The 12138-nt window shown below is 49.8% G+C and overlaps 1 pseudogene; it reads right to left on the bottom strand.

Annotated features, from left to right (window-relative positions):
- Positions 1-12138, bottom strand: part of LOC124032162 — a 182518-nt pseudogene that overhangs the window by 78084 nt on the left and 92296 nt on the right.

Raw genomic sequence — 12138 nt, 5'->3', positions numbered from 1 at the left:
TCTTCTCAGTCATGTTGACACTGGTCTACTACCAGGTCATGTGTCTTCTCAGTCATGTTGACACTGATCTACTACCAGGTCATGTGTCTTCTCAGTCATGTTGACACTGGTCTACTACCAGGTCATGTGTCTTCTCAGTCATGTTGACACTGGTCTACTACCAGGTCATGTGTCTTCTCAGTCATGTTGACACTGGTCTACTACAAGGTCTTGTGTCTTCTCAGTCATGTTGACACTGGTCTACTACCAGGTCACGTGTCTTCTCAGTCATGTTGACACTGATCTACTACCAGGTCATGTGTCTTCTCAGTCATGTTGACACTGATCTACTACCAGGTCTTGTGTCTTCTCAGTCATGTTGACACTGATCTACTACCAGGTCTTGTGTCTTCTCAGTCATGTTCACACTGGTCTACTACCAGGTCTTGTGTCTTCTCAGTCATGTTCACACTGGTCTACTACCAGGTCATGTGTCTTCTCAGTCATGTTGACACTGGTCTACTACCAGGTCACGTATCTTCTCAGTCATGTTGACACTGGTCTACTACCAGGTCATGTGTCTTCTCAGTCATGTTGACACTGATCTACTACCAGGTCATGTGTCTTACATTTACATTTACATTTAAGTCATTTAGCAGACGCTCTTCTCAGTCATGTTGACACTGATCTACTACCAGGTCATGTGTCTTCTCAGTCATGTTGACACTGATCTACTACCAGGTCATGTGTCTTCTCAGTCATGTTGACACTGGTCTACTACCAGGTCATGTGTCTTCTCAGTCATGTTGACACTGGTCTACTACCAGGTCATGTGTCTTCTCAGTCATGTTCACACTGGTCTACTACCAGGTCATGTGTCTTCTCAGTCATGTTGACACTGGTCTACTACCAGGTCATGTGTCTTCTCAGTCATGTTGACACTGATCTACTACCAGGTCATGTGTCTTCTCAGTCATGTTGACACTGATCTACTACCAGGTCTTGTGTCTTCTCAGTCATGTTCACACTGGTCTACTACCAGGTCTTGTGTCTTCTCAGTCATGTTCACACTGGTCTACTACCAGGTCATGTGTCTTCTCAGTCATGTTGACACTGGTCTACTACCAGGTCATGTGTCTTCTCAGTCATGTTGACACTGGTCTACTACCAGGTCATGTGTCTTCTCAGTCATGTTGACACTGGTCTACTACCAGGTCATGTGTCTTCTCAGTCAGGTTGACACTGGTCTACTACCAGGTCATGTGTCTTCTCAGTCAGGTTGACACTGGTCTACTACCAGGTCATGTGTCTTCTCAGTCATGTTGACACTGGTCTACTACCAGGTCATGTGTCTTCTCAGTCATGTTCACACTGGTCTACTACCAGGTCTTGTGTCTTCTCAGTCATGTTCACACTGGTCTACTACCAGGTCATGTGTCTTCTCAGTCATGTTGACACTGGTCTACTACCAGGTCATGTGTCTTCTCAGTCATGTTGACACTGGTCTACTACCAGGTCATGTGTCTTCTCAGTCATGTTGACACTGGTCTACTACCAGGTCATGTGTCTTCTCAGTCATGTTGACACTGGTCCACTACCAGGTCATGTGTCTTCTCAGTCATGTTGACACTGGTCTACTACCAGGTCATGTGTCTTCTCAGTCATGTTGACACTGGTCCACTACCATTGCTTTAATGTATTGTTGTTCTGATTAATATTGTTGTTGTAGTTGTTGTTAATGGTAATCCCATGTCCACTACTACTATTATTATTGCTGTTGGTCCCACCATTTATTTATATATAAATATATATATTTTTATTTTATTGTTCGATATGTATACTTTGACAACGTAAGTAATAATGAACTTGCCATGTCAAAAGTCAATTGAATTGAGAGAGAGAGAGAGATATTGTGTGTGATTCTCTGGGTTAGGAGGTGATGGTGCTAAAAAAATGTCCTGACACACACACTCTGTCACCATGATGAAGCACTGTGAGCCAGCAGCAGTCAGCAGCAGAGGAAAATCCATAGTGACACACCAGGCCTGGGAACAAAGCACAATGCTGCCATTCATCCACTGGAGTTGGGTGGGTGGGTGGTTAGCTAGCTGGGTGGGTGGTTAGCTAGCTGGGTGGGTGGTAAGCTTGCTGGGTGAGTGGTTAGCTAGCTGGGTGGGTGGTTAGCTAGCTGGGTGGGTGGGTGGTTGCTAGCTGGGTGGGTGGTTAGCTAGCTGGGTGGGTGGTTAGCTAGCTGGGTGGGTGGTTAGCTAGCAGTGTGGGTGGGTGGTTGGCTAGCAGTGTGGGTGGGTGTTTAGCTAGCTGGGTGGGTGGTTAGCTAGCTGGGTGGGTGGGTGGTTAGCTAGCAGTGTGGGTGGGCGGTTAGTTAGCTGGGTGGGTGGTTAGCTAGCTGGTTGAGTGGTTTGCTAGCTGGGTGGGTGGGTGGTTGCTAGCTGGGTGGGTGGTAAGCTTGCTGGGTGAGTGGTTAGCTAGCAGTGTGGGTGGGTGGTTGGCTAGCAGTGTGGGTGGGTGTTTAGCTAGCTGGGTGGGTGGGTGGTTAGCTAGCAGTGTGGGTGGGCGGTTAGCTAGCTGGGTGGGTGGTTAGCTAGCTGGTTGAGTGGTTAGCTAGCAGTGTGGGTGGGTGTTTAGCTAGCTGGGTGGGTGGTTAGCTAGCAGTGTGGGTGGGTGTTTAGCTTGCTGGGTGGGTGGTTAGCTAGCTGGGTGAGTGGTTAGCTAGCAGTGTGGGTGGGCGGTTAGCTAGCTGGGTGGGCGGTTAGCTAGCTGGGTGGGTGGTTAGCTAGCTGGGTAAGTGGTTAGATAGCAGTGTGGGTGGGCGGTTAGCTAGCAGTGTGGGTGGGTGTTTAGCTAGCTGGGTGGGTGGTTAGCTAGCTGGGTGAGTGGTTAGCTAGCAGTGTAGGTGAGTTTTAGCTAGCAGTGTGGGTGAGTGGGTGGTTAGCTAGCAGTGTGGGTGGGTGGTTAGCTAGCTGGGTGGGTGGATAGCTAGCTGGGTGAGTGGTCAGCTAGCAGTGTGGGTGGGCGGTTAGCTAGCTGTGTGGGTGGTTAGCTAGCAGTGTGGGTGGGTGTTTAGCTTGCTGGGTGGGTGGTTAGCTAGCTGGGTGAGTGGTTAGCTAGCAGTGTGGGTGGGTGGTTAGCTAGCTGGGTGGGTGGATAGCTAGCTGGGTGAGTGGTCAGCTAGCTGTGTGGGTGGGCGTTTAGCTAGCTGGGTGGGTGGATGGTTAGCTAGCAGTGTGAGTGGGTGTTTAGCTTGCTGGGTGGGTGGTTAGCTAGCTGGGTGAGTGGTTAGCTAGCAGTGTGGGTGGGTGTTTAGCTAGCTGGGTGGGTGGTTAGCTAGCTGGGTGAGTGGTTAGCTAGCAGTGTGGGTGGGCGGATAGCTAGCTGGGTGGGTGGGTGGTTAGCTAGCAGTGTGAGTGGGCGGTTAGCTAGCTGGGTGGGCGGTTAGCTAGCAGGGTGAGTGGTTAGCTAGCAGTGCGGGTGGGCGGATAGCTAGCTGGGCGGGTGGGTGGTTAGCTAGCAGTGTGGGTGGGCGGTTAGCTAGCTGGGTGGGTGGTTAGCTAGCAGTGTGGGTGGGTGGTTAGCTAGCTGGGTGGGTGGGTGGTTAGCTAGCAGTGTGGGTGAGTGGTTAGCCAGCAGTGTGGGTGAGTGGGTGGCTAGCTAGCAGTGTGGGTGGGCGGTTAGCTAGCTGGGCGCCGACAGAGATGGCCGCCTCGCTTCGCGTTCCTAGGAAACTATGCAGTTTTTTGTTTTTTTAAGTGTTATTTCTTACATTAGTACCCCAGGTCATCTTACGTTTCATTACATACAGTCGAGAAGAACTACTGAATATAAGATCAGCGTCAACTCACCATCAGTACGACCAAGAATATGTTTTCCGCGACGCGGATCCTGTGTTCTGCCTTACAAACAGGACAACGGAATGGATCGCATGCAGCGACCCAAGAAAACGACTCCGAAAAAGAGGGAAACGAGGCGGTCTTCTGGTCAGACTCAGAACACGGGCACATCGCGCACCACTCCCCAGCATTCTTCTTGCCAATGTCCAGTCTCTTGACAACAAGGTTGACGAAATCCGAGCAAGGGTGGCATTCCAGAGGACCATCAGAGACTGCAACGTTCTCTGCTTCACGGAAACATGGCTCACTGGGAAGACGCTATCCGATGCGGTGCAGACAACGGGTTTCTCCACGCATCGCGCTGACAGAAACAAACATCTTTCTGGTAAGAAGAGTGGCGGGGGCGTATGCCTCATGACTAACGAGACATGGTGTGATGAAGGAAACATACAGGAACTCAAATCCTTCTGTTCACCTGATTTAGAATTCCTCACAATCAAATGTAGACCGCATTATCTTCCAAGAGAATTATCTTCGATTATAATCACAGCCGTATATATCCCCCCCAAGCAGACACATCGATGGCTCTGAACAAACTTTATTTAACTCTTTGCAAACTGGAAACCATTTATCCGGAGGCTGCATTCATTGTAGCTGGGGATTTTAACAAAGCTAATCTGAAAACAAGACTCCCTAAATTTTATCAGCATATCGATTGCGCAACCAGGGGTGGTAAAACCCTGGATCATTGTTACTCTAACTTCCGCGACGCATATAAGGCCCTGCCCCGCCCCCCTTTCGGAAAAGCTGACCACGACTCCATTTTGCTGATCCCTGCCTACAGGCAGAAACTAAAACAAGACGCTCCCACGCTGAGGTCTGTCCAACGCTGGTCAGACCAAGCTGACTCCACACTCTAAGACTGCTTCCATCACGTGGACTGGGACATGTTTCGTATTGGGTCAGATAAAAATATTGACGAATATGCTGATTCGGTGTGCGAGTTCATTAGAACGTGCGTCAAAGATGTCGTTCCCATAGCAACGATAAAAACATTCCCTAACCAGAAACCGTGGATTGATGCCAGCATTCGCGTGAAACTGAAAGCGCGAACCACTGCTTTTAATCAGGGCAAGGTGTCTGGCAACATGACCGAATACAAACAGTGCAGCTATTCCCTCCGCAAGGCTATTAAACAAGCTAAGCGTCAGTACAGAGACAAAGTGGAATCTCAATTCAATGGCTCAGACACAAGATGCATGTGGCAGGGTCTACAGTCAATCACAGACTACAAGAAGGAACCCAGCCCAGTCACGGACCAGGATGTCTTGCTCCCAGGCAGACTAAATAACTTTTTTGCCCGCTTTGAGGACAATACAGTGCCACTGACATGGCCTGCAACGAAAACATGCGGTCTCTCCTTCACTGCAGCCGAGGTGAGTAAGACATTTAAACGTGTTAACCCTCGCAAGGCTGCAGGCCCAGACGGCATCCCCAGCCGCGCCCTCAGAGCATGCGCAGACCAGTTGGCCGGTGTGTTTACGGACATATTCAATCAATCCCTATACCAGTCTGCTGTTCCCACATGCTTCAAGAGGGCCACCATTGTTCCTGTTCCCAAGAAAGCTAAGGTAACTGAGCTAAACGACTACCGCCCCGTAGCACTCACTTCCGTCATCATGAAGTGCTTTGAGAGACTAGTCAAGGACCATATCACCTCCACCCTACCTGACACCCTAGACCCACTCCAATTTACTTACCGCCCAAATAGGTCCACAGACGATGCAATCTCAACCACACTGCACACTGCCCTAACCCACCTGGACAAGAGAAATACCTATGTGAGAATGCTGTTCATCGACTACAGCTCGGCATTCAACACCATAGTACCCTCCAAGCTCGTCATCAAGCTCGAGACCCTGGGTCTCGACCCCGCCCTGTGCAACTGGGTACTGGACTTCCTGACGGGCCGCCCCCAGGTAGTGAGGGTAGGCAACAACATCTCCTCCCCGCTGATCCTCAACACTGGGGCCCCACAAGGGTGCGTTCTGAGCCCTCTCCTGTACTCCCTGTTCACCCACGACTGCGTGGCCACGCACGCCTCCAACTCAATCATCAAGTTTGCGGACGACACAACAGTGGTAGGCTTGATTACCAACAACGACGAGACAGCCTACAGGGAGGAGGTGAGGGCCCTCGGAGTGTGGTGTCAGGAAAATAACCTCACACTCAACGTCAACAAAACTAAGGAGATGATTGTGGACTTCAGGAAACAGCAGAGGGAACACCCCCCTATCCACATCGATGGAACAGTTGTGGAAAGGGTAGCAAGTTTTAAGTTCCTCGGCATACACATCACAGACAAACTGAATTGGTCCACTCACACTGACATTGTAATCATGATTGTCACAGGACTGTTGGGGAGCCTGGGGGCATCTGAAAGTGTAAGTGTAACTTCCAGATTTGGTTCATTCCACCAAGGCCCTAACTACAAAATGGCCATCAGAACAGGACGTTGGAACAGAATGGCGCATCAGGAGCTGCTACTGGAGAACAGAAAGGGGAACCCAAGGAGACTCTTCCGTTGTCCTCTTCTGATCATGTCCTCTGATCTCTACAGATCCTTGTCTTCTGATGTCCTCTGATCTCTACAGATCCTTGTCTTCTGATGTCCTCTGATCTCTACAGATCCTTGTCTTCTGATGTCCTCTGATCTCTACAGATCCTTGTCTTCTGATGTCCTCTGATCTCTACAGATCCTTGTCTTCTGATGTCCTCTGATCTCTACAGATCCTTGTCTTCTGTTGTCCTCTTCTGATCATGTCCTCTGTTCTCTGATGATGTCCTCTGTTCTCTGATGTCCTCTCTGTGCCCTCTCTGTCCAGATGATGTCCTCGGTTCTCTACAGATCCTAATCTTCTGTTAACCTCCAACACACACTGTCTGTATCCTCTGTGCTCTCTCTGTCCTGCCTTCACATAGCTTTAACTGTCTGTATCCTCTGTGCCCTCTCTGTCCTGCCTTCACATAGCTTTAACTGTCTGTATCCTCTGTGCCCTCTCTGTCCTGCCTTCACATAGCTTTAACTGTCTGTATCCTCTGTGCCCTCTCTGTCCTGCCTTCACATAGCTTTAACTGTCTGTATCCTCTGTGCCCTCTCTGTCCTGCCTTCACATAGCTTTAACTGTCTGTATCCTCTGTGCCCTCTCTGTCCTGCCTTCACATAGCTTTAACTGTCTGTATCCTCTGTGCCCTCTCTGTCCTGCCTTCACATAGCTTTAACTGTCTGTATCCTCTGTGCCCTCTCTGTCCTGCCTTCACATAGCTTTAACTGTCTGTATCCTCTGTGCTCTCTCTGTCCTGCCTTCACATAGCTTTAACTGTCTGTATCACCTTTAACTGTCTGTATCCTCTGTGCCCTCTGTCCTGCCTTCACATAGCTTTAACTGTCTGTATCCTCTGTGCCCTCTCTGTCCTGCCTTCACATAGCTTTAACTGTCTGTATCCTCTGTGTATCCTCTGTGCCCTCTCTGTCCTGCCTTCACATAGCTTTAACTGTCTGTATCCTCTGTGCTCTCTCTGTCCTGCCTTCACATAGCTTTAACTGTCTGTATCCTCTGTGCCCTCTCTGTCCTGCCTTCACATAGCTTTAACTGTCTGTATCCTCTGTGCTCTCTCTGTCCTGCCTTCACATAGCTTTAACTGTCTGTATCCTCTGTGCCCTCTCTGTCCTGCCTTCACATAGCTTTAACTGTCTGTATCCTCTGTGCCTGCCTTCACATAGCTTTAACCTGTATCCTCTGTCCTGCCTTCACATAGCTTTAACTGTCTGTATCCTCTGTGCCCTCTCTGTCCTGCCTTCACATAGCTTTAACTGTCTGTATCCTCTGTGCCCTCTCTGTCCTGCCTTCACATAGCTTTAACTGTCTGTATCCTCTGTGCCCTCTCTGTCCTGCCTTCACATAGCTTTAACTGTCTGTATCCTCTGTGCCCTCTCTGTCCTGCCTTCACATAGCTTTAACTGTCTGTATCCTCTGTGCCCTCTCTGTCCTGCCTTCACATAGCTTTAACTGTCTGTATCCTCTGTGCCCTCTCTGTCCTGCCTTCACATAGCTTTAACTGTCTGTATGTATTTGTATCTTCAGGCAGTCCTCACCTGTATCTCTTCCAGGTCCTTCTGAAGAGTATGAGCCATGGGCAGTTAGAGTGAAGAGGAAGTGAAGGAGCTGGTGTTTTGAGGGTACTATTTAATGACGCTGCCAGTTGAGGACTCGCTAGGCATCTGTTTCTCAAACTAGACACTCTAATGTACTTGTCCTCTCAGTTCTGCCTTGGCAGGAACTAATGTGAATCCATAATAAATACAAATACAAATGTTGAAAATCCCGGTTTCCTTCCTCTCCGGCAACTGAGTTAGGAAGGACGCCTGTATCTTTGTAGTGACTGGGTGTATTGATACAGCATCCAAAGTGTAATGAATAACTTCAACATGCTCAAAGGAATAGTCAATGTCTGCTTTTTTTACCCATCTACCAATAGGTGCCTTTCTTTGCGAGGCATTGGAAAACCTTCCTGGTCTTTGTGGTTGAATTTATTGCACAATCTTACAGATAATTGTGTGGGGTACAGTGATGAGGTAGTCATTCAAAATCATATTAAACACTATTATTGCACACAGAGTGAGTCCATGCAACTTATTATGTGACTTGTTAGTACATCTTTACTCCCGAACATATTTAGGCGTGTCATAACCAAGGGGTTGAATACTTATTGACTCAAGACATTAAATTCCACTTAAACATTATGGGTTATGGGTTATTGTGTGTGAGGAGATGTACCTTTCTCAGACAGGGCAGTAGGTCTAGTGTGAGGAGATGTACCTGTCTCAGACAGGGCAGTAGGTCTAGTGTGAGGAGATGTACCTGTAGGTTTGGTGTGAGGAGATTTACCTATCTTAGACAGGGCAGTAGGTCTAGTGTGAGGAGATGTACCTGTCTCAGACAGGGCAGTAGGTCTGGAGTGAGGAGATTTACCTGTAGGTTTGGTGTGAGGAGATTTACCTGTCTCAGACAGGGCAGTAGGTCTGGAATGAGGAGATTTACCTGTAGGTCTGGAGTGAGGTGATTTACCTGTAGGTTTGGTGTGAGGAGATTTACCTATCTTAGACAGGGCAGTAGGTCTGGAGTGAGGAGATGTACCTGTAGGTTTGGTGTGAGGAGATTTACCTATCTTAGACAGGGCAGTAGGTCTGGAGTGAGGAGATGTACCTGTAGGTTTGGTGTGAGGAGATTTACCTGTCTCAGACAGGGCAGTAGGTCTAGTGTGAGGAGATGTACCTGTCTCAGACAGGGCAGTAGGTCTAGTGTGAGGAGATTTACCTGTAGGTTTGGTGTGAGGAGATTTACCTATCTTAGACAGGGCAGTAGGTCTAGTGTGAGGAGATTTACCTGTAGGTTTGGTGTGAGGAGATTTACCTGTCTTAGACAGGGCAGTAGGTCTAGTGTGAGGAGATTTACCTGTCTTAGACAGGGCAGTAGGTCTAGTGTGAGGAGATTTACCTGTAGGTTTGGTGTGAGGAGATTTACCTGTCTCAGACAGGGCAGTAGGTCTGGAATGAGGAGATGTACCTGTAGGTTTGGTGTGAGGAGATTTACCTGTCTCAGACAGGGCAGTAGGTCTGGAATGAGGAGATTTACCTGTAGGTTTGGTGTGAGGAGATTTACCTGTAGGTCTGGAGTGAGGAGATTTACCTGTAGGTCTGGAGTGAGGAGATTTACCTGTAGGTCTGGAGTGAGGAGATTTACCTGTAGGTTTGGTGTGAGGAGATTTACCTGTAGGTCTGGAGTGAGGAGATTTACCTGTAGGTCTGGAGTGAGGAGATTTACCTGTAGGTTTGGTGTGAGGAGATTTACCTGTAGGTCTGGAGTGAGGAGATTTACCTGTAGGTCTGGTGTGAGGAGATTTACCTGTAGGTTTGGTGTGAGGAGATTTACCTGTCTTAGACAGGGCACTAGGTCTGGAGTGAGGAGATTTACCTGTAGGTTTGGTGTGAGGAGATTTACCTGTCTTAGACAGGGCACTAGGTCTGGAGTGAGGAGATTTACCTGTAGGTTTGGTGTGAGGAGATTTACCTGTCTCAGACAGGGCAGTAGGTTTGGTGTGAGGAGATTTACCTGTCTCAGACAGGGCACTAGGTCTGGAGTGAGGAGATTTACATTTCTCAGACAGGGCAGTAGGTCTGGAGTGAGGAGATTTATCTGTCTCAGACAGGGCAGTAGGTCTGGAGTGAGGAGATTTACCTGTCTCAGACAGGGCAGTAGGTCTGGAGTGAGGAGATTTATCTGTCTCAGACAGGGCAGTAGGTCTGCTGTGAGGTGATTTACCTGTCTCAGACAGGGCAGTAGGTCTGGAGTGAGGAGATTTATCTGTCTCAGACAGGGCAGTAGGTCTGGGCCTCTCCTTCCTCCTCTGTGTTTGGTTAGGGTTAGGGATGAGCCCTACCCTCTTCACAGCAGGTGAGCAGGACATGACCATCAGGGGTTCCCAGGTGCTGGTGGGCATCACACCCTCTACCTTCAGCATGTAGAGCCAGACCCAGCACACAACAACTGCAGCACACCTGAGAGGAGAGGACACACACACACACACACACACCTGTCACAGTGGTCCATCCACTTCCTTCTCATCCTCCCTTCTCCTCCCTCCCTCCCTCCCTCCCTCCCTCCCTCCTCTTGCCTCCCTCCCTCCTCTCCTTCATCCCTCTCTCCTCCCCTTTCATTACCCTCTCCTCCCCTCATCTCCACCCCTCTCCCACCTCTCTTCTCTCTGCCTCTACCATCTCTCTTCCTCTACCATCTCCTCCTCCCCTCTCCTCTTCTCCCTTCCTCCCCTCAGCCTCCTCTTTCCTCCCCTCTCATTCATCTCCTCTCCTACCATCCCTCTCTCATTCCTCTCCTTCCCTCATCATCATCTCCTCTGCCCTCCTCTCCTAACCTCTCATCTCCCATCTCTCCTCCACACTCATCCCTCACATCTCCCCCTCTCATCTCTACCATCTCTCTGCCTCTACCATCTCTCTCTGCCCCTGCCATCTCTCTCTGTCTCTACCATCTCTCTCTGCCTCTACCATCTCTCTGCCTCTACCATCTCTCTCTGCCTCTACCATCTCTCTCTGCCTCTACCATCTCTCTGCCTCTACCATCTCTCTCTGCCCCTACCATCTCTCTGCCTCTACCATCTCTCTGCCTCTACCATCTCTCTCTGCCTCTACCATCTCTCTCTGCCTCTACCATCTCTCTCTGCCCCTACCATCTCTCTCTGCCCCTACCATCTCTCTCTGCCCCTACCATCTCTCTCTGCCTCTACCATCTCTCTCTGCCTCTACCATCTCTCTCTGCCTCTACCATCTCTCTGCCTCTACCATCTCTCTGCCTCTACCATCTCTCTGCCCCTACCATCTCTCTCTGCCTCTACCATCTCTCTCTGCCTCTACCGTTTCTCTCTCTGCCCCTACCATCTCTCTCTGCCCCTGTCATCTCTTTCTGCCCCTACCATCTCTCTCTGCCTCTACCATCTCTCTACCTCTACCATCTCTCTCTGCCTCTACCATCTCTCTCTGCCCCTACCATCTCTCTGCCTCTACCATCTCTCTCTGCCCCTACCATCTCTCTGCCTCTACCATCTCTCTCTGCCCCTACCATCTCTCTCTGCCCCTACCATATCTCTGCCTCTACCATCTCTCTCTGCCTCTACCATCCCCTACCATCTCTCTCTGCCTCTACCATCTCTCCTGCCTCTACCATCTCTTTCTACCATCCCCTGCCATCATCTCTCTCTGCCCCTACCATCTCTCTGCCTCTACCATCTCTCTGCCTCTACCATCACTCTGCCTCTACCATCTCTCTCTGCCTCTACCATCTCTCTCTGCCTCTACCATCTCTCTGCCTCTACCATCTCTCTGCCTCTACCATCTCTCTGCCTCTACCATCTCTCTGCCTCTACCATCTCTCTCTGCCCCTACCATCTCTCTCTGCCCCTACCATATCTCTGCCTCTACCATCTCTCTCTGCCCCTACCATCTCTCTCTGCCTCTACCATCTCTCCCTGCCTCTACCATCTCTCTCTGCCTCTACCATCTCTCTCTACCATCTCTCTCTGCCCCTACCATCTCTCTCTGCCCCTACCATCTCTCTGCCCCTACCATCTCTCTCTGCCTCTACCATCTCTCTCTGCCTCTACCATCTCTCTCTGCCTCTACCATCTCTCTCTGCTGCCTCTACCATCTCTCTCTGCCTCTACCATCTCTCTGCCC

The sequence above is a fragment of the Oncorhynchus gorbuscha genome, linkage group LG03, assembly GCF_021184085.1.
Source record: "Oncorhynchus gorbuscha isolate QuinsamMale2020 ecotype Even-year linkage group LG03, OgorEven_v1.0, whole genome shotgun sequence".
NCBI lineage: Eukaryota > Metazoa > Chordata > Actinopteri > Salmoniformes > Salmonidae > Oncorhynchus > Oncorhynchus gorbuscha.
This window is presented reverse-complemented; position numbering and strand designations above follow the sequence as displayed.